Source organism: Helianthus annuus, chromosome 7 (genome assembly GCF_002127325.2).
Source record: "Helianthus annuus cultivar XRQ/B chromosome 7, HanXRQr2.0-SUNRISE, whole genome shotgun sequence".
In the NCBI taxonomy this organism is placed as follows: domain Eukaryota; kingdom Viridiplantae; phylum Streptophyta; class Magnoliopsida; order Asterales; family Asteraceae; genus Helianthus; species Helianthus annuus.
In genome coordinates, this window is record NC_035439.2 from 143,822,381 (window position 1) to 143,846,243 (window position 23,863).

A 23,863-nucleotide genomic window follows, 5' to 3' on the forward strand; every position below is an offset into this window, starting at 1 on the left:
AGCGCCAGAGATCCAAAGCCACGTGACGTCGGCTAACCTTGACAATATTCAGGCTATTCAGCGCCTAGCTCACCGTCTTACAGATCAGGCAGTGGATCAGAACCGTCTGCCTAAACGTATCAGCGCTACTACTACTGCTACCACAGCTGCTACTCCAGTTACCCCCAGCGACAATAAGAGAAAATGGGAGGGGGATTCAAGCAAAGCATCAGTTTCGGTTCAGTCCCAGAATCAGCAGCGAAAGACTGACAGTTATCAAAGCCCTAATCAGCATTCGTCAGGTAGCCACAGGCAGGGTGGATATCGAGGAAACCTCCCAAAGTGCAACAACTGCAACAGGCACCACAGCGGCCAGTGTACCAAGGGTCGTTGTCAAAGATGCCTCAAGATGGGTCACGAGGCCAAAGACTGTAGAAGCCCTCGTCCTGCAAATCAGAACCAGCAGCAGCCACACGCTCAGCAGAATCAACAATAGGGCAACAGGGGATGCTATAATTGTGGTGCTGAAGGTCACATCAAGAGACACTGCCCTCAGCTAAACAGGAACAAGAACAACCACAATAACAAAAATAACAACAACCAGGGCAACGACAACAACCACAACCACGGGGGAAATAACAACGGTAACGAAGCTCGGGGTCGTGCCTTTGTGCTGGGTCGAGGAGATGCAATGAATGATCCCAATGTAGTCATGGGTAAGTTTCTCCTCGATGACTTTTATGTTACTGTACTATTCGATTCAGGTGCGAATACTAGTTATGTGTCTTTGAAAGTCAGTAAAATGTTAAAACGTACACCAACTCCCCTAGACACCAAACATATCGTAGAACTAGCTAACGGTAAGAGTCTAGAAGCTACACACATAGTTCAGGATTGTAACCTCATCCTAGCTGGTCAGCCCTTCTCTATCGACCTTATTCCTATAGTTCTGGGAAGTTTTGACATCGTCATTGGCATGGATTGGTTATCGAAGCAGCGGGCAGAAATCCTTTGTAAGGAGAAAGTCATTCGTATTCCTCGTATGGGTAAGGAACCTCTTGAAGTTCAAGGCGATAAGAGTGGTGCTGTAGTTGGCATCATCTCTTTCTTGAAGGCCCAGAAGTGTTTGCGAAAGGGTCATACGACTATTTTGGCACTAGTTACTGATGCAGCTGCGAAAGAGAAAAGGCTAGAGGATATCCCAGTGGTACGTGATTTTCCTCAAGTATTTCCTGATGATTTACCTGGTCTACCGCATCATCGCCAGGTCGAGTTTCAAGTCGAACTCACTCCAGGAGCAGCACCTATCGCTCGCGCACCATATCGTTTAGCTCCAACTGAATTGGAGGAACTGTCTAAGCAATTACAAGAGCTCTTGGATAAGGGCTTTATTCGTCCAAGCTCTTCGCCTTGGGGAGCTCCAGTATTGTTTGTAAAGAAGAAGGATGGCACTTTCAGGATGTGCATCGACTATCGCGAACTGAACAAGGGCACAGTGAAGAACCGTTACCCTCTTTCTCGTATTGACGACCTATTCGACCAGTTGCAAGGGTCGAGTTACTACTCCAAGATTGATTTAAAGTCTGGTTATCATCAGCTGAGAGTCCGTGAGGAGGACTTCTCCAAGACAGCATTCAGGACTCGCTACGGTCACTACGAGTATCTGGTTATGCCATTCGGGCTTACGAACGCGCCTGCAGTTTTCATGGATCTTATGAACAGGGTGTGCAAACCCTATCTAGACAAGTTCGTCATAGTATTCATCGACGACATCCTAATCTACTCCAAGAGTCAGGAGGAACATGAGCAGCATTTACGTCTCATCTTGGAACTTCTTCGAAAAGAACAACTGTACGCCAAGTTTTCAAAATGCGACTTCTGGATTCGTGAAGTCCACTTCTTAGGCCATGTGGTGAACAGGGATAGGATTCACGTCGATCCATCCAAGGTAGATTCGATCAGGAACTGGCCTACACCGCATACACCAACGGAAATACGCCAATTCTTGGGTTTGGCGGGTTACTACAGACGCTTCATCAAAGACTTTTCGAAGATCGCTCAGCCGCTTACAATGCTCACACAGAAAGGCGTTACCTATCGGTGGAGTAATCCACAAGAAACAGGTTTCCAATACCTAAAGGATAGGCTTTGCAGCGCACCTATTCTCTCACTGCCAGAGGGCACGGATGACTTCATAGTTTATTGTGACGCATCGATACAGGGTCTTGGTTGCGTACTGATGCAGCGGGATAAAGTTATAGCTTACGCTTCTCGGCAACTCAAAGTTCATGAACGAAACTATACGACGCACGATTTGGAACTAGGAGCCGTTGTGTTTGCACTTAAGATATGGCGACACTACCTGTACGGTACCAAGTGCACAATTTACACCGATCATAGGAGTCTCGAGCATATTCTTAAGCAGAAGGATTTGAACATGCGTCAACGACGATGGGTCGAGTTACTCAACAATTAAGAATGCGCCATCAAGTATCATCCAGGCAAGGCCAATGTTGTGGCTGACGCTCTTAGTCGAAAGGACACTTTACCTAGGCGTGTACGAGCTTTGCAGCTCACTATCCAGTCTAGTCTTCCTGCACAGATACGAATTGCTCAGATAGAAGCACTGAAACCCGAAAACATCAGAGCTGAAGCCTTACGCGGCTCAAGGCAACGAATGGAACAAAAGGAAGACGGCGCCTACTATGTAACGGGACGTATTTGGGTCCCACTCTATGGCGGTTTACGAGAGCTTGTGATGGATGAAGCACACAAGTCTCGCTACTCGGTACATCCAGGAGCAGATAAAATGTACCACGACATCAAAACCACGTACTGGTGGCCTAGTATGAAGGCCCACATTGCGATTTACGTTGGAAAATGCTTGACATGTGCCAGAGTCAAGGTGGAATATCAGAAACCAGCGGGCCTACTTCAGCAACCTACGATACCACAATGGAAATGGGAAGAAATTTCCATGGATTTTGTCACAGGCCTACCTAGATCTCAACGCGGGAATGATACGATATGGGTCATCGTTGATCGACTCACCAAGTCTGCACACTTCCTGGCAATTAAGGAGACGGATAAGTTCTCCACTCTCGCAGACGTCTACCTTAAAGAAGTTGTTTCGAGGCACGGAGTGCCCATTTCCATTATTTCGGATCGGGATGCACGATTCACATCAGAGTTATGGCAGGCAATGCACAAATCTTTCGGCTCACGGTTAGACATGAGCACAGCGTATCATCCTCAGACGGATGGGCAGTCTGAGCGTACGATCCAGACTCTCGAAGACATGCTTCGGGCATGTGTTATCGACTTCGGCAACAACTGGGAAAAACATCTCCCTTTGGTGGAGTTTTCATACAATAACAGCTATCACACCAGCATACAAGCCGCTCCGTTCGAGGCATTATACGGACGTAAATGCCGGTCACCTCTCTGTTGGGCAGAGGTGGGGGATAGTCAGATTACGGGTCCAGAGATTGTAGTGGACGCCACAGAAAAGATTGCACAGATACGACAACGCATGGCGGCAGCTCGCGACCGTCAGAAAGCTTACGCTAATAAGCGCTAGAAACCGCTCGAGTTCCAAGTTGGGGATCGAGTGTTACTCAAAGTCTCACCCTGGAAGGGTGTGGTACGTTTTGGCAAACGGGATAAACTAAATCTGCAGTATGTCAGACCGTTGGAAATCATAGAAAGGATAGGCAAAGTAGCCTACAGACTTAACCTACCAGCTGAACTCGGTGCAGTTCACAATGTGTTTCACGTATCAAATCTGAAGAAGTGCCTTTCAGATGAAACTCTCATAGTTCCTTTCAAGGAACTCACTATCGACGAGAGGTTGCAGTTCGTCGAGGAACCAGTTGAAATCACGGACCGGGATGTTAAGGTCCTCAAACACAAGAGAATCCCTCTTGTCCGAGTTCGTTGGAACTCCCAACGTGGCCCAGAGTACACCTGGGAACGCGAAGATCAATTGACAGAAAAGTACCCCTAGTTATTCGGAACCAATGCAACCACTACTGAGGCTGAAGCTACTACTTCGGAATTTCGGGACGAAATTCCAGATCAACGGGGGGAGGATGTGACACCCCAGGAAAACCAATCAACGATACAACTCACCTAGCTTCCTCAGTAAACGCATGCCAAATTTCGGGACGAAATTTCTTTTTAGTTGGGGATAATGTGACAACTCGTAATTTGGACCTACTTTGTGTAACGATACGTGTTTATGTGAACCTTATTTGATTGAATGAATGTTATGATTAAATGTTTAAGTGTTTGCTTTATTGAACCACACAACACTACACCCGATCCACAAGCCATTTGGGCTTTACTATTGTTCGCAAGCCATAAAGGGCAGCCCAAGTGGGGGTTTCGCCCCACTCTCACCTTGTACGTATATATGCATATACATCTCTTTAGGGTTAGTTTTCACAACCTTGCAATCAAGAACTCACACACACACACACAAACTATCTCTCTCTCGACTCGGAACCAAGGGCTGCCGATCCCTCATCGAAACCTTTCTGAACTCGGATCCTTCTCTCATCTCGGTTAGTATCAAGCTCATGATTACGTGCTTATATATTCTGTTGTTATTTGGATTCCATGAACTAGGATTTTCGATATAATGATTGATTATGAAATCGGCTGCATGTTTAGATATAGGGTTGAAAGCATGATTAATTGGATTACAATTCACTGTTCTTGTTGTTGTTCTTGTTGTAAATTAGATGGACCGAGTATATGTTGTTAACCGGCTAGGATTGCATGATAGTTAATTATTCGGTATGGGTGTTGTATGATAATTCGATGTGATAATGTTCTTGCTATTGATAATATGATGAACATGTATGATGATTTGAAGGTGTTATGAAACTGTTATTTTCCCTGTTTGATCTAAATTTCGAAACTGCTTAATCTGTTTGCGAGAATCACGGAATAGATTGATTTGTTAATTAAGGAAATCGGTTACATATCTGTTGCGACACAGATTGCGAGTCGAGAACCTTCAGTCTCGACTCGACACCACCCAATCGACAATAACAGCACGAGCCGAGACCTAGGTTGCGGGTCCGATTGCGACTCGAGACCGATTGTCTCGACCGGACCATGACAACCCGAGACCATTCCGGTTGCGACTCGAGACTTCCCTTGTTTCGACTCGAGACTCAAGACCATTGCTATTCGAGACCGACATGTCACGACTCGAGATCAACAGTCTCGACTCGAAACCGGCACCACTTAGATGTTATTGGACTTTTCTGTTACGAGCCCAAACTGTTGGGCCGAATACTTGGATTTATTACCTGCTTGCTATTGGACTGTTATACGTGAATTGCCATGAATTATACGTGTATACATACATGTAGATTATACGTGCAATAGTTGAGTACGAACCTAACTTGCATAAGTAACCATGATAGGACGTGGTTGACCACTTACTTGCATACTTGAACATTTTATTATCTGCCGAGCAAACCCAGGTGAGTTCACACTCCTACTAAGGCATGGGATTCCCGGGTTGTGGGAATGGGTTAAAAGGTTAAAGTCGATTAAACTGGTGCATACACTTTCCTAGACTATCTACCATGGTCCTCGGATGTCAAGACACTTCCGTAAAACCTACGTGGACTTATGCCAATTACTGCCTCGGATGTCAGGCACGCACGTAAAACCTACGTGTACGCATTGCTTACTTCTATCCTCGGTTCGAAGGATACGTACGTAAAACCTACGTACACCCCCGCGTCTCCTATCCTCGGTTATGAAGGATACGTACGTAAAACCTACGTACACCCCATACGCGCTACTGTTCTCGGATGAAGAACAGGGATGATACGAATAGTCTAGTGGTCAAATAACATGGGAAGCCCCCACCAACAGACTTACTATCGGCCCAGTAGAGCCATTTGATACTTACAGTTACGCATTGACTTACTGTGAACTCACTCAACTAGTTTGTTGATCATTCTGTTACATGCCTTGCAGATCATTAGGTACATGGAGCTTGCACTGGAGGCGCGGTCGTTGTGGACAATGATCGTGAATGCTATGATCGAACATTATGACATTACATATTGATTATGATTGGGTTTTACTTTATTGCTTCCGCTAAACGTTGAACAATTACTCATGTTTTCAACACCTTTCATATGGATGAGTTTGAGTTAATGACATTTACTTTTACTAATTACATTGTTCTATATGATTGGTGGCTTGATCCTCGTCATGTCACGCTCCCAAGCGTTAGTACTCCGCGTGTGGATTTTGGGGGTGTGACAACGAACTAGGATTAATAAAAGTATGTAACTAATCTAAACTAAAAGAAATCATCAAATCATGTGAGGATTTTATGTTGGAACAACCCAAGTTGTTCTTCAATCACTCATTCATCAAAGCATAAGCTTGACATGACTTGTGGGTTAAATACCCCAACAAAACAGAAAGTTTATGAGGTTTTAACCTCTGATTTAGATGTCTCAACCATGTTTTTAAGCTTAACCAACCATAAGAGAGGTTGTAAGCATTAGGACATTGGCTTGAGTTGTGTTAAACACAAGTTGGATGAAGTTTGCATAAGATATAACAAAACAGAAAGTTTTTGGTCAATTTCGTAGCAATTCCAGGTCTGATTTCTCCAAGGAGAAGTCAAGGAATCAAACTCCATGATTAACCAAGCATATAGGAAGAAGAATCAAGTGTTCTCGTTGAGAAATGAGCAAGATATACCAAGTTTAGTGTAGAGGTATGAATTTGTCCGAAAATGCAGATTCTTGCTTGAATTTGGGAGTGTTTTTGAGAGATTTGAGTGTAGTGAAAGTGTCCAAGTGCTTGGAGGAGCTTGGGTACTTATAGGGAGGTGATTAGGGTTGATTAGAGGGGTTTACAAGAGCTAAAACACGTTTTAAACTCGAAATCCCGCCCAAAAAGTGAAGCTGGTCGCGACCATCTAGCTTTCTGCAGAACTGGAACCTCACGCGGCCCACCTGGGATAACCAGGCAAGGTCACGCGGGCCGCGAGCCCCTTGGGTTCAGGATTTAAGTTTCATTTGTTACAATTTTGGCCCCTATAGTTGTGTAATTGGTGTATTTAAGTGTTTTAAGGGCCATTCTTGTCACAAAAGCATAGATTAGGTCATGATTTAGTATGAGGAGTATAAATCAAGTATAATAACGTGTATAAGCATCAAATTCTAGTGTCATTCTCGTTCAAGACACGTTTATGCATAAGTTTAGATTAATTACAAGTTTTGCACATAGTTTCCAATAATAATGATTAAACATCGATTGATTCACAAGGTCGAACATACGAGCATACATAGAATGTGTATAACATAAATGTAACAAAATACAAGCTTCATTAATGATCCAAGTCTCGATTTGATAATGGTTACAAAGAAAGGAACGACCACAAGAATACAAGGTTTCCAAAAATAGAATTTCAAGCAATGGTTTTTAAATAGGGAAATTATGAAAACGCAGGGCGTTACATCAATGGTCCACTAGGATGATTGATGAGCCAATTAGGACCATTGAGTATAAAAATAGTGTGTGATAATTATGAATGAAGAACAATCATAGATCTAAGAAGATAAACAAGAAGACATGAACGAAAAGCAATATCATCATCACAGCTTTATCAAACCTCCATGGATTTTGTATCTATAGGGTTCTTACATCATATATACCCCATATACCCCTGATGATCTAAATGGATCGATACCGTTCCAAACTTAATCAATACCCATCAAATGGGTATATGGCAATGTACCATCACAACACACAAACAAATACACTAATTATTCATATTATTAAAAAAACTAACAATTAAAACTCAGTAATTTTTTAATTATATGTATTATTATCATCAGTTTTATAAATATTATACAAAAACGAACATTAAAACCATATTTTAGTAACTTTTTTTTTATCATTGTTGGGTTTATAAACATCATAAATAAATACAAGTCCCCCCCCCCCCCAGATATTTCCCAAAATTATCAAAAATTCCCTATAAAACATTGATACTCTTACAAAACCTAATCGAATTCTTGATAAACTCTAGTGATTTAGCAATACTCGTTGTGACACCACCATCTGAGACAACCATTTCAGGTCACCGGACAACCAGACGTAACGGGAATCGTCACTGCCATGCACCGTTTCACATGGCTACCATTTCCGTTGTCCTCTTCCCGTCGCAGAGCAAAGCGAGCCAAAACACTTTCCTGGTTCTTCACCAATGTTTCTCATTGGCTTGTTTTATTTCAATATTTAGGGTTTATTATGTGATATGTGATGCGTATTTTAGGGTTTTTGAGTACCAAACAATTAATCCTGTAGGGAATGGGGAACAGAGGCCTAGTGTAGTTTCTACGAAGGGGAATATATAATGATATGGTTCTATTAATCTTGATTTTAAGCTTATTATCATTTTTGTTCAACCCTAGTATATGTAGTCAATAAAAGTTATCAGTGGTCAATAGGGTGGCATATGATTAATTTGGGTCACCGATATCTATCTAAGGTTGTTGATGGCACATTAGGGTCTTTCGCGATCACTTAAGACACTATTAGTTATTACGGCTAAAGAGAGCTAGTTAGAGCCATCGATGGTTAATTTGGCTCATTAATGGTTAATAACCCACTACTATCCCATGACGTGATAGCCCCACCTTTAAATATTTCCCCCACCAGTCCCACCTTTCACCTATTTTTCCTACACCCGTCTCCCGTTAAAAATATTTAACGGAGTTATGTTTTTTTCCAAGTTACAAACATTTTTCTTACGGCTTTTGATCAGAACGATGAAACGAGTCCATTGATGTAGAAAAGGGTACTCCAAACGATCAAACGACGCTTCAAGTCGGGTATTTAAATTTCCAATTAACAAATATCAAGTCATTTGGAGCACCATTTCAAGGTAAATTTTACATCAATGGACTTATATCGTTATTTTGATCAAAAGTCCTAAAAATTTTGTTTGTAATTTGGAAAAAAGCTTAACTCCGATTTTTTTTTTTTTTTAACGGGGAGCGGTGTAGAAAAAATAGATGAAATGTGGAACTGGAGGGGAAAACTATTAATGACCAATAAATTCTAGTTGGGATTATTTTACTTCAATTTGTCCCTCAAAATATTTGGCTCTCAAAATTTTCCCGCCTTTACATCTTAGTCGAATTTTAAAAGTTTTCCTTCAGAAAATTTCCCACCTTCTTAATGTTCAACTTTGTCTTTCCCACTATTCCACCTTATTTTCCCTAAAACCGTAGTGGCTCTGCTCTCCTATATCAGTTGAGAATGCTCGTCCCTCCAAATTGAGTTTCACCACAAATTTATTTCCCTTCTCTGATTCGTAGAACATCTTGTTAATCCGAGGAAAGTTCGCCGATCACGGAGATTCGTAATAGTTTTAACAAGGTAACCACTAAGGTTGGGGTTTAATTTCGTGTTTTGTTGTTGCTTTTGGACATCAAGTATATAACCAATGATTTTATTAGGCTATCAAAATCCTTTTTGATGTTATCGTTGCTGCAAATGCAGAACGAATCATGATCATATTAAAGTCAGCATGTTTATGTTGGTTCAGTTCTGTTTATACATAAAGGAAAACATATAAATCATACCTGTCACAGCAGATAGTGCAGAGGAGAATCCAGTAATGGAGTTCGACATGCCTGTCATCTTGATCTGGTTCCTCCTTAGGGTGCTAACTGATGATGGTGCTAAGAAAACCGAAAAGGGTATCGGTTATGGAGAGGAGGTTTCGTGATGATGTTATGACTAATGGGGTGTGTGAATTGTATAACTGAGTAACCCCTAAACCTCCACATAACTCTCCTTATATAAGCACCCAGGAGGAAACCTAATTAGTTACTAAGGGTAATATGGTCCATCAACAATTACCAACTAATTAAATAATAGGTTCTAATATATTTTGATCTCTATAATGTAAATGATTATGATGGCTATAGATTAAATATTAATACGTAATATATTTAATCTTACATTCTCCCACTTAGCCGAGTAATCATTTACTATGAGTATTAGATAAGCCTGATCAGGAGTTAACACTCATTTTAGCCTTAAACAAGTACTATAGCAGAAAAATACAGCCGTTGAATCATTATGCGACTCAGGACCCCCATTAATCATACTATAGCCTTAATTTAAAACCTAATCATCATGATCAAAATACGCGTAAGCCCTTTGTTTGATTTGTAACTTTTATTTGTCTATATGCCATTATACCGGTTGAACATATTCTAACAGACATACAAAATCAAACTTGAGGAAAATTAACTAATACTTAGTCATTCATAGTACGATATGCAATTGCGCATGACTATTAATTAATACCCGTCTATGAGCTCTCTTAATAAGACTTATGGGTAATAGCCCTTCAGTTATAGGATCCTTAAGCATATCATGAATGTATTCGATACAAAACTTAGTTTCCTCAATTCGTTCATAAACGAATAATTAATTGCGTATCGAAACTTAATGCAGCACCTCTTGAACTGTTACTGTTCAAGGAGTTATGGTAGCTGACTTTATCACACTAATTCTTCAAAACATTATATGGAGTTAATAAACTTATGAGTCCACTGATTAAATTTCCAACAACATTTAGTGACCATGTTATGTCGTTATAACTCAGGTTGTTTAATATCAGTGCATTATGACTCCTCCATGAAATAGGTTTTGTCTGCTGACATAAAGATATACCCGAAACTGCATTTTATAATCTTCGAATATCTCAAAGTTAGAGTAATAAACCGGTTTTAATTCTCACTTCTTCTTTAAATTGTAGTCTCTCGTTTCTTTTAAAGATATTGTAATACTCCATTAGATGCTACACATTAATCTAGACATATCTAGTGTGTTGCAATATGAGTAATATCTAAACGAGTATAGACTTAAACTTACATAAGGCTTCTAATTAATGAAGCGTAAATAAATAATCTCATTTATCCTATTGTCCTCTAAAGGAGAGCAATATTGATTGTTACATATGTAAGGACCCATTTAATGTTAAACTTATGGAACGAAACTAATATCCCATTGGGTCTATCTCAGTATGTTATGATATCAATCACGTAAGAGATATCTCTGAGTTTTATTATATCAAAGTTTGTGTTAACAATGCTTTGACTTATGTAACATATGCTTGTCAAAGAATGTCATCTATATATAGACAAGTTTATTTTAGTTGCTCCCACTCATCTTGAGGTAGGTACATTAATCCACTTGATTCTTGATGAAAATAATTACGTTAGCTTTTCATCACATTATGATGTTTGCATTAACCCATACATGGATATTATTGGCTTACAAGTAAAGTGTTCTTTAACCTTCAGTTTGAAACTTTAGGTTGTTATCTAATGAACATGTAAATGTGTCAGCCATTTATTAGGGAAAACGTTTTAATGTTCGTCTAATGTAGCTTAAAACTATTATAAGCTACTAGAATAGTGATGATCCTCAAAGAAATCTTTTGTTAGATATGCAATAAAGAGTCTTTAATAACTTATCTCTTCCTGAGTACAACCTTCGACAATCAATCATGCTTTTGAGTGTCTTAACGCTTATATTAGGATTTGGTTTAGTCATGAACACTCTTAGGTAACTTAATCAAATCCCAAACGTTATAAGAACACACAAAGTCAGTTTTACTAGAAAACTGTTTTATTCCATTCAAATGATTGATTTACACTAATGGCTTAATTTGAAGAGATAGGATCAGTAAATATTTCCAAAATCCATTTCAACTTCAATTAGGGAGGTTATGTAATCGTCAAAGTTAGTAGGCTTTTAAACCTAGATGACCTCCTGAGTTGATTATTGGGTTCATTAGAAGTTTCAATTTTATGGATTAGCTCTTGGTTAGGTTGCTATCATTTTCATTCTAAGTTTGTAAGAGTTGGTGCAGTATAGTGTACAAGAGGTGTAATCGGAGTTAAATTCGGAGTGAATTTAATGACACTCTTCCCCCCGCCTCTTGTATTCCTTGCAAGTCATAATAAGGACTTTGACTGCTCCCACTAACCTTAGAAATCTTTAGGAACTCAGCATGCTTAGGGTCAATACTTAACGACCAACAAATTCTAATAGAGAAAACAAATTAATGACATTAGTCGTTGTAGTTTCTCTTGTTGAGGATTATGTTAGTTTAGGTAAGAAATCTAAGTGCGCCCACAATTAAGCAACAATGAAACTTTTGTAAGAGTAGCATTAGATTTAAGGAGATAAGGTTTGATTGAACAGTGTCGTGATGGAGCGATGTCTTGTGCAAGAGGTGCAAACTTATAAGGTAATGTAAAATTTTCACTCCCCACCTCTTGCAACTATTGCAAGTTATTATTAAGACACTTAATGCTCCCACTGATCTTTAATATCTCTAAAATGCTACAAGAAAAGTTTCAATGAGCTACGTGACGCGGGAACCTATCACATATACGTTAGACTTTATTTGATTTCTTTAATGTCCAGATATCATAAGAAACTTTAAGGACATATTTAATAGAAATCTGATTAACTACATATATGAATAGAGTTCTTCTAAGACCGTAGGCCATATGCGACAAAATTTAGATACAAGTTGATAGTCTTTCAAATGATAAATGAATTATGTCTGAATATTCCATTTGGAATAAGTTCCACGAATGTCAATGAATGACTTATGATGGACCCATACTTCTTCCTTAAGCCAAGTAATATTTAGGGCTGTAACGTCATGATTTAGAATCACTGAAAATGAGATTAGATGAAAAAATCATCCTCATTAACCATGTTATGATTTCTCATGAATTTTGGTTCTAATGGATGAAATTTATAAGTCTCATTTTCCTTTTGTCAAATTCTCATTTGCATGATGACAAAAGTTGTGGAAAAGTAAGGTATCATCTAGTTTCATCACAGTAATGTTTCTGTCCAGATATTTAGAACAAATAAGATGAGAATTTAAGATAAGTGTGACTTTATGTTGACTATGCAAACCTCACAACCTTCATAACATTGCTTAATTATGATACTATATTATGATTAATCAGAATATATAAGGTATCGAAAAGCGTTGTTGGAAGACTGTTCATTATGGTTCTTATAGTCTTAACATTTAATTTTGTCACTAACTCTCATGTTAGTTATTTTTCGAGTTCTGGTAAGGAAACGTATGGAACTAGAGTCAACTAATCATGTGTTAATTGGAATATTAAAATTATCAGACTTAAATATCATTAGTAAGTTACTATCTAATTAATTTATCCAACTGTTCTTTAGAATAATGGATAGTCTCGTTGCTTATGCCTAGTCTAATGACATAATTATGCAGTGAGATTTTCCCTTGAAGAACCTTAACGTTGGGATTAGCACTTGTAATTTGTCTATGGACTTTGGAACAATCCTCTCTTAAGGTTTTCGTGGTTGTAAGGTGAATAACATCTTATTTTCCAGTTTCAAACATTTATTTCTATGTACATATGTTGCTTATCAACACACTCGTTATACTTTGGTACTTTTGAGTGTTATAGCTGATTTATAATGCATCAAATTGTACAAATGAAAACTTAGTATGTAATGTACTGGAAAATGTACTTATTTCCATGCGTAAGCCCTTAACTTTACGGGTCATGGTATTGTACATTATAATATATTCACATATGCCACTTAACCTTATAATTTATAATTTTAAATGAAGACATGCACCTTAGGAGTTCTTGTGATTATTCCACAATTATAGATTAGTCTTAGGAAAAACTTAATCTGGAATAACTTTAGTGATAGCAATTATGTTAGAGAGTTCTTGATTATCATAAGAGACATCATGTTCGATTTATCCTAATCATCATGCTCTACTTTTCTTCCGTAGTGCCTTATCAGAAGAGAGCAATAAGGTTATCGTGTCGTAAGAGATAATCAATGATTTAATTTAAGAGCTAATTCTTATAGAAACTTTAAATAAAGCAAAACATTTTAGGCTTAGGAATTAGAGTGGATGAGATATAGATTTATAGAAGAAAATTATAGTGAGTAAAAATATGGGTACTAAGTATAAGGCAGACAAAATGATCACAAAAATTAATTGAGGATCATTAATATAAGGATCATTATGTGAAGAGGTTGTGATATGTCTATTACTAACATCAAAATAATAGACTACTTAAAGTTCTACTTAAACGAAGACAAAACAGCTTTGGCCAGAAGTGTAATCATTTAAGCATATGTGCAAAGTGGTTGTAACAAATCAGCTTTGGCCAGAAATTGAGACAAACACTTTAGTTATGCACTTGTTGAGTATGCCATCTATGAATGAATTAGATCAGCTTTGGCCAGAAATTAAGACATTCATGTTTATGATGCACACACAACATAGCTTTCGTAATACTTGGATGATAAGTAGATGCATCAAGTCAGCTTTGGCCAGAAATGATGCATCAGAAGCTCATTCAAGTAAAGCCATTTTGGTTTTGTAAAACATTATTTGATCCTCATTAATTAACTAAATAATTACAAAAACCAATCATTTAATAGCAAACCACCCGTTAGCGCGGATCGAACTCCGCGGTGAGTTCGCTGGGGGTGCGGGGGACAGCGTGCCCCCGCCCGGGGTTCGGGGCAGAGCCCCGAAAAATTTTTTCTTTAGTTCACATTTAAACAGCTTAAAATAATGAGATTGCGAGTCGCAACCACGATCTCGACTAATGACGTTATGGTTGCGAGTCGCAACTACGGTCTCGACTAATCACGTTATGGTTGCGAGTCGCAACTACGGTCTCGACTAATCACGTTATGGTTGCGAGTCGCAACTACGGTCTCGACTAATCACGTTATGGTTGCGAGTCGCAACCTCATGGTCTCGAGTGATGACGTAATGGTTGCGAGTAGCAACCTCATGGTTGTGAGTAGCAACCTTGCTAACAGCTGTTAATTGTGATGACATAACTGAAAATTCGAAAATTGAGAATTGTGATATAGTTTCCAATTATAACATTGATCTATTTTATCATAAAATTTCGAAAACATAATCTGTTTATCCTTTTAACAGATTTCGAAAAAACTTAATAGACAAAATTAGATCAAAATTAGGGAAACATTTAACAATTCAAATCACATTCCAAATCATAAAGGAAAAATTCGAATTTTGACTAAGAACATTATGAACCCTAAAACATAAAACATAAATTCTGGAACCCGAAACCTGAATTTTAATAGTTTTTCTAAATAGATTTCGGTTAAAAAACATAATCCAGTTAATTCGGTGAACAAATAATTAATCTTTTTCCCGAAAACAGAGACCTCGAGTCGATCTCCATGACTCGAAATCGGCTGTTATGTTCATAAGGTTTCAAAAAAAATTCCGTTTTTCAAGTTTCAATCCCAGAATTATGGATACGAAAACAGAACTGACTAATCAACATATGCTCTGATACCACATGTTGGTTCAGTTCTGTTTATACATAAAGGAAAACATATAAATCATACCTGTCACAGCAGATAGTGCAGAGGAGAATCCAGTAATGGAGTTCGACATGCCTGTCATCTTGATCTGGTTCCTCCTTAGGGTGCTAACTGATGATGGTGCTAAGAAAACCGAAAAGGGTATCGGTTATGGAGAGGAGGTTTCGTGATGATGTTATGACTAATGGGGTGTGTGAATTGTATAACTGAGTAACCCCTAAACCTCCACATAACTCTCCTTATATAAGCACCCAGGAGGAAACCTAATTAGTTACTAAGGGTAATATGGTCCATCAACAATTACCAACTAATTAAATAATAGGTTCTAATATATTTTGATCTCTATAATGTAAATGATTATGATGGCTATAGATTAAATATTAATACGTAATATATTTAATCTTACAGTTTACAAATCGGCTTGTGGTTGAGTGATGGATATAGCGGCTTCCGGAAAGCATACGAAATTGACGAAATTTATATCCGTAATGTTGGCTTACTTGGATTCAGCCTAATTACCGATCCACTTTGGGCTTCTTCCTCTTTAGATCCCAGACGTTGAACCAGCCACCACCTAAATCTTGTGCCCATATCTAGAAATTAAACCAAGTATGATTCCCAAATTGCGTTCATATTCTCAAGGTTTTAAAATTGTAACTTATTTATTTTCTTTGTAAATATTGATTTGAGATGTGCATTTACAATTTATAATATTAATTAATTGTTAATAGTTCTGAAACTGATTCTTGCAGTTGGCAGTGTTGGTTCAGTTCTGTTTATACATGAAGGAAAACATGAAAACATACCTGATTGCATCAGCACAAGCCAGCAGAAAATCCAGATGGAGATGTAGCAACAGTGTTTGACATAGTTGTCAGTTTGGTCTGGTTCCTCCTTAGGGTGCAATCTAATGATGGTGATGAAGAAACCGAATAAGGGAGTTCGGTTATGGAGATGGAGGTCGATTTGATGTTATGAGTAATTAGGTTATGAGTCTAACCCTAGAACCTCAAAATAAGTCTCCTTATATATGCACCCAGGAGGAAACCCTAATTAGTTAATAATGGTAATAAGGCCCATCAACAATTACCAACTAATTATTTAATGGATTGTTATATATTTTGATCCATATAATGTAAATGATTATAATGGCCATATATAAATAAATATATTATTTATTTATTCTTACATTCTCCCACTTGGCCGAGTAATCATTTACTATGAGTATTAGATAAGCCTGATCAGGAGTTAACACTCATTTTAGCCTTAAACAAGTACTATAGCAGAAAAATACAGCCGTTGAATCATTATGCAACTCAGGACCCCCATTAATCATACTATAGCCTTAATTTAAAACCTAATCGTTATGATCAAAATACGCGTAAGCCCTTTGTTTGATTTGTAACTATATTTGTCTATATGCCATTATGCTAGCTTGACATATTCTTAGAGACATACAAAATCAAACTGATGAGGAAAATTAACTAATACTTAGTCATTCATAGTACGATATGCAATTGCGCACGACTATTAATTAATACCCGTCTATGAGCTCTCTTAATAAGACTTATGGGTAATAGCCCTTCAGTTATAGGATCCTTAAGCATATCATGAATGTATTCGATACAAAACTTAGTTTCCTCAATTCGTTCATAAACGAATAATTAATTGCGTATCGAAACTTAATGCAGCACCTCTTGAACTGTTACTGTTCAAGGAGTAATGGTAGCTGACTTTATCACACTAATTCTTCAAAACATTAATTATATGGAGTTAATAAACTTACGAGTCCACTGATAAATTTCCAACAACATTTAGTGACTATATTATGTCGTTATAACTTACGTTGTTGATATTAGTGCATTATGACTCTTCCATGAGATAGTTTTGTCTGCTGACATAAAGATATACCCGAAACTACATTTTGTCATCTTTGAATATCTCAAAGTTAGAGTAATAAACCGGTTTTAATTCTCACTTCTTCTTTAAATTGTAGTCTCTCGTTTCTTTTAAAGATATTGTAATACTCAATTAGATGCTACACATTAATCTAGACATATCTAGTGTGTTGCAATGTGAGTAATATCTAAACGAGTATAGACTTAAACTTACATAAGGCTTCCAATTAATGAAGCATAAGGAAATAATCTCATTTATCCTATTATCCTCTAAAGGAGAGCAAAATTGTTTGTTACATGTGTGAGGACCCATTTAAGGTTAAATTTATGGAACGGAACTAATATCCCATTGGGTCTATCTCAGTATGTTATGATATCAATCACGTAAGAGATATCTCTGAGATTTATTATATCAAAGTTTGTGTTAACAATGCTTTGACTTATGTAACATATACTTGTCAAAAGAATATCATCTATATAGACAAGTTTATCTTAGTTGCTCCCACTCATCTTGAGGTAGGTACATTAATCCACTTGATTCTTGATGAAAATAATTACGTTAGCTTTTCATCACATTATGATGTTTGCATTAACCCATACATGGATATTATTGGCTTACAAATAAAGTGTTCTTTAACCTTCAGTTTGGAACTTTCAGGTTGTTTTATGAACATGTAAATATGCCAGCCATTTGTTAGGGAAAATCGTTTTAATGTTCATCTAATGTAGCTTAAAACTATTATAAGCTACTAAAACAGTGATGATCCTTAAAGAAATCTTTTGTTAGATATGTAATAAAGATTCTTTAATAATTTATCTCTTCCTGAGTACAACCTTTGACAACCAATCATGCCTCTTTGTGTCTTAACGCTTATATTAGGATTTGATTTAGTTATGAACACTCTTAGGTAATTCAATCAAATCCCAAACGTTATAAGAACACATAAAATCAGTTTTACTAGAAAACAGTTTTATTTCATTCAGAGGATTGATTGACACTAATGGCTTAATTTTAAGAGATAAGATCAGTAAACTTTTCCAAAATCCATTTCAACTTCAATTAGGGAGGTTATGTAATTATCAAAGTTAGTATGTTTTTAAACCTAGATGACCTCCTGAGTTGATTATTGGGTTCATTAGAAGTTTCAATTTTATGGATTAGCTCTTGGTTAGGTTGCTATCATTTTCATTCTAAGTTTGTAAGAGTAGGTGCAGTATGGTGTACAAGAGGTGTAATCGGAGTTAAATTCGGAGTGAAATTTAATGACACTCTTCCCCCCGCCTCTTGTATTCCTTGCAAATCATAATAAGGACTTTGACTGCTCCCACTAACCTTAGAAATCTTTAGGAACTCAGCATGCGTAGGGTCAACATGTAATGACCAACAAATTCTAATAGAGAAACAAGTTAATGACGTTAGTCGTTGTAGTTTCTCTTGTTGAGGATTATGTTATTTTAGGTAAGAAATCTAAGTGCGCACACAATTAGGCAACAATGAAACTTTTGTAAGAGTAGCATTAGATTTAAGGAGATAAGGTTTGATAGAACAGTGTCGTGATGGAGCGATGTCTTTTACAAGAGGTGTAAATTTAAAATTTTCACTCCCCACCTCTTGCAACTATTGCAAGTTATTATTAAGACACTTAATGCTCCCACTGATCTTTAATATCTCTAGAATGCTACAAGAGAAGTTTCAATGAGCTACGTGACGTGGGAACCTATCACATATACATTAGACTTTATTTGATTTCTTTAATGTCCAGATTTCATAAGAAACTTTAGGGACATATCTAATAGAAATCTTATTAAGTATATATATGAATAGATTTCTTCTAAGATCGTGTGCCATATGCGACAAAAGTTTAGATACAAGTTGATAGTCTTTCAAATGATAAATGAATTATGTCTGAATATTCCATTTGGAATAAGTTCCACGAATGTCAATGAATGACTTATGATGGACCCATGCTTATTCCTTAAGCCAAGTCATATTTTAGGGCTTTAACGTCATGATTTAAAATCACTTAAAATGAGATTAGATGGAAAAATCATCCTCATTAACCATGTCATGATTTCTCATGAATTTTGGTTCTAATGGATGAAATTTATAAGTCTCATTTTCCTTTTGTCAAATTCTCATTAGCATGATGACAAAAGTTGTGAAAAATAAGGTATCATCTAGTTTCATCTTAATAATGTTTCTATCCAGATATTTAGAACAAATAAAATGAGAGTTTACAGTAAGTGTGACTTTATGTTGACTATGCAAACCTCACAATCTTCATATCTTTGCTTAATTATGATACTATATTCTGATTAATCAGAATATATCAGGTATCGAAAAGCGTTGTTTGAAGACTGCTTATTATGGCTCTTATAGCCTTAACATTTAATTTTTGTCACTAACTCTCGTGTTAGTTATTTGTCGAGTTCTGGTAAGGAAACGTATGGAACTAGAGTCAACTAATCATGTGTTAATTGGAATATTAAAATTATCAGACTTAAATATCATTAGGAAGTTACTATCTAATTAATTTATCCAACTGTTCTTTAGAATAATGGATAGTCTCGTTGCTTATGCCTAGTCTAATGACATAATAATGCAGTGAGATTTTTCCCTTGAAGAACCTTAACGTTGGGATTAGCACTTATAATTTGTCTATGGGCCTTAGAACAATCCTCTCTTAAGGTTTTAGTGGTTGTAAGGTGAATAACATCTTATTTTCCAGTTTCAAACATTTATTTCTATGTACATATGTTGCTTATCAACACACTCATTATACTTTGGTACTTTTGAGTGTTATAGCTGATTTATAATGCATCAAATTGTACAAATGAAAACTTAGTATGTAATGTACTGGAAAATGTACTTATTTCCATGCGTAAGCCCTTAACTTTATGGGTCATGGTATTGTACATTATAATATATTCACATATACCACTTAACCTTATAATTTATAATTTTAAATGAAGACATGCACCTTAGGAGTTCTAGTGATTATTCCACATATAAGAGATTAGCCTTAGGAAAATCTTAATCTGGAATAACTTTAGTGATAGCATTATGTTAGAGAGTTCTTGATTATCATAAGAGACATCATGTTCGATTTGTCCTGATCATCATGCTCTAATTTTCTTCTTTATAATCTTTATCAGAAGAGAGCAATAGGATTATCGTGTCTTAAGAAATAATCAAGGATTTAATTTAAGAGCTAATTCCAATAGAAACTTTAAATAAAACAAACATTTTGGGTTTAGGAATTAGAGTGGATGAGATATATGTAGAAGTAAATTATAGTGAGTAAAATTATGGGTACTTAAAAAAAAACAGACGAAATGATCATAAAAATTAATTAAGGATCATTAATATAAGGATCATTGTGTGAAGAGGTTGTGATATGTCTATTATTAACATCAAAATAATAGACTTATTTAAAATTCTACTTAAACGAAGACAAAACAGCTTTGGCCAGAAGTGTAATCATTTAAGCATATGTGCAAAGTAATCGTGACAAATCAGCTTTGGCCAGAAATGAGACAATCACTTTAGTTATGCACTTGTCAAGCATGCTAAACATAAATGAATTAAATCAGCTTTGGCCAGAATTAAGACATTTCACGTTTGTAATGCATACTCAACATAGCTTTTATAATACTTGAACAATAAATAGATGCATCAAATCAGCTTTGGCCAGAAGTGATACATCAAAAGCTCATTCAAGTTAAGCCATTTTGGTTTTGTAAATCATTCTTTGATCCTCATTAATTAACTAAATAATTACAAAAACCAATCATTTAATAGCAAACCACCCGTTAGTGCGGATCGAGTCATGGTCTCGAGTCGCAACCTTAGTCTCGAGTTGTGCTGTTATGGTTTCGAGTCGCAACCTTAGTCTCGAGTTATGCTGTTATGGTTGCGAGTCGCAACCTTAGTCTCGACTAATCACGTTATGGTTGCGAGTCGCAACCTCATGGTTTCGATCAGTCACGTTATGGTTGCGAGTCGCAACCTCATGGTTTCGATCAATCACGTTATGGTTGCGAGTCGCAACCTCATGGTTTCGATCAATCACGTTATGGTTGCGAGTCGCAACCTCATGGTTTCGAGTAGCAACCTCATGGTTGCGAGTAGCAACCTCATGGTTGCGAGTGGCAACCTCATGGTTGCGAGTAGCAACCTCGTTAACAGCTGTTTTGTGATAATAACTGAAAACTCGAAATTTAAGGGATTGTGGGATAATGTTTCCTGTTTTAATGCTGATCTAAACTTATCAAAAGATTTCGTAATAATAACTGATTATCTTTTAACAGTTTTCGAAATTTTAATAGATAAAACAAAGATCAAAACAGGAAAAAACACCCACTAATCTAAATTTTATTCCAAATCTTAGGGAATTTTCGAGTTTTCTTAGAACATTATGATGAACCCTAACAAAAAATAAGAACATGATCTGGGATCCGAAATCTAAATTTTATGATTTTAGTTAACAGATTTCGGATATTATTATCCCACTTATGGTTTCGAGTCAAATTATCAAACATATTTTCCGAACACAGGGATTTCGGCTGTTAGAACTCGAAAACAGTTTTGATTTTTATGAACTTTCAAAAAAACAGTTTTCCAGATTTTTGATCCCAGAATAATGGATACAAGAACAGAACTGACTAATCAACATATGCTCTGATACCACATGTTGGTTCAGTTCTGTTTATACATGAAGGAAAACATGAAAACATACCTGATTGCATCAGCACAAGCCAGCAGAAAATCCAGATGGAGATGTAGCAACAGTGTTTGACATAGTTGTCAGTTTGGTCTGGTTCCTCCTTAGGGTGCAATCTAATGATGGTGATGAAGAAACCGAATAAGGGAGTTCGGTTATGGAGATGGAGGTCGATTTGATGTTATGAGTAATTAGGTTATGAGTCTAACCCTAGAACCTCAAAATAAGTCTCCTTATATATGCACCCAGGAGGAAACCCTAATTAGTTAATAATGGTAATAAGGCCCATCAACAATTACCAACTAATTATTTAATGGATTGTTATATATTTTGATCCATATAATGTAAATGATTATAATGGCCATATATAAATAAATATATTATTTATTTATTCTTACAGGCAGCTCTCAAAAATCCGTAGTGACATCAAAGAGTTTGTTCATCCAAGTAAATTTATTCTCTCTTTTGTTCTATATTTTATTATTAAAAAGATGTACAAACGTTTTTATGTTGTACATATTAAATGTGAGCAGCATATAGCAGATTAGGAAAAGTTTAATAGTTTATTTAATTGTCTATATGAATTTCGAATAGGCATCCAAGGTAGGCTAGGATTTGGAAATGCATATTTTATAAGTATGCATGTATTATAGTATTTTAATATTTGAATATAAAGATTGCATTTTATACATATGTACACTTGCGTATAATTTTTAAGCTTTATTTTATTAATGTAACGTTATGTTTTGTTAGGTAATTTCTATGGTTCAAGTTCCAGGTATGAATTGAAGATGTCGGTATGGATTGCAAGTATTAAGACATTGCTTTAGGAAGAAAATACCATTTATTTATTAATTTCATCTTTAGAGATATGTATTTTGTGTTATTTCAAAACTTTTATAATTTTATGTTACTTTGAAACCTTTGTAATTTACATTTGTTTTAATATAATTTTGTTTTTTTTCTTTGTATATTTTATTTTCATTTTTAGATATTTTGTTTATATAAAGGAATTTATTGGGAATTTTTAATAAAATATTCTGAAATTGAACCAGAAATATTTTTTAATTTTAAACACCAAGAGATGCGGTTCTACAACCGCATCTTTTGAATATGTTGGGAAAAAGTAGTTTGTGCTTAAATTGTCAAAAGATACAGGTTTAGAACCGTATTTTTTGGACCCGCATCTTTTGGCTTATAGCTATAAGATGGTATGCTATAAGATGCGGGTCTAAAACCGCATTTTATAGGCAATTTACCCGCATCATTTGATCACTTTTGTACTAGTGTTTAGAACTAAACACGTCAATTCATTCAACTAAAAACTTTTAAGGAAATCCATTTTTCATTGAAATGAGTATAATCAGACTCTATTGAACATCAAAGTGATTATAAGAATTTGAATCAAAAGATACACATCTGGACACTACCTGGTCAGATCGATGAACACAATAGTCCATAAGCAGGATATTTTGTAAACAAATTTACACATCAAATATCAAAAAAAGTAACCCCTAAGCGTGAAGTATTAACCAACGAAAACGTTGAGGCCTAGGTTAGAAGAAAGAGATGGTGAAGGATTGAACAATTACCTTTTCAGATCGATTACCAGATCAAACAAACGTCTAGCGAAACACACAACACGTAATTACTGAATTCGACTGTCACAAAATTGACACTCCAAATCAGACCTAATTAATTTTCCTGTTTTTATTGGCAATGTATGTGAATCTCACTTTTATAGGGTTTCTTTAGTTGAAATACGTGAACCTCATATTTTTATGCTAA

The 23,863-nt window shown here is 36.4% G+C and overlaps 1 long non-coding RNA gene across 1 annotated transcript; it reads left to right on the forward strand.

The window, feature by feature from the left end:
• Nucleotides 1-22,474: 22,474 nt before the first annotated feature.
• LOC110867431 lies at nucleotides 22,475-23,046 on the forward strand. The gene is made up of 2 exons (XR_002551596.1): nucleotides 22,475-22,522; nucleotides 22,829-23,046. It is a non-coding gene; the product is annotated as an uncharacterized LOC110867431 (long non-coding RNA).
• Nucleotides 23,047-23,863: the final 817 nt, after the last annotated feature.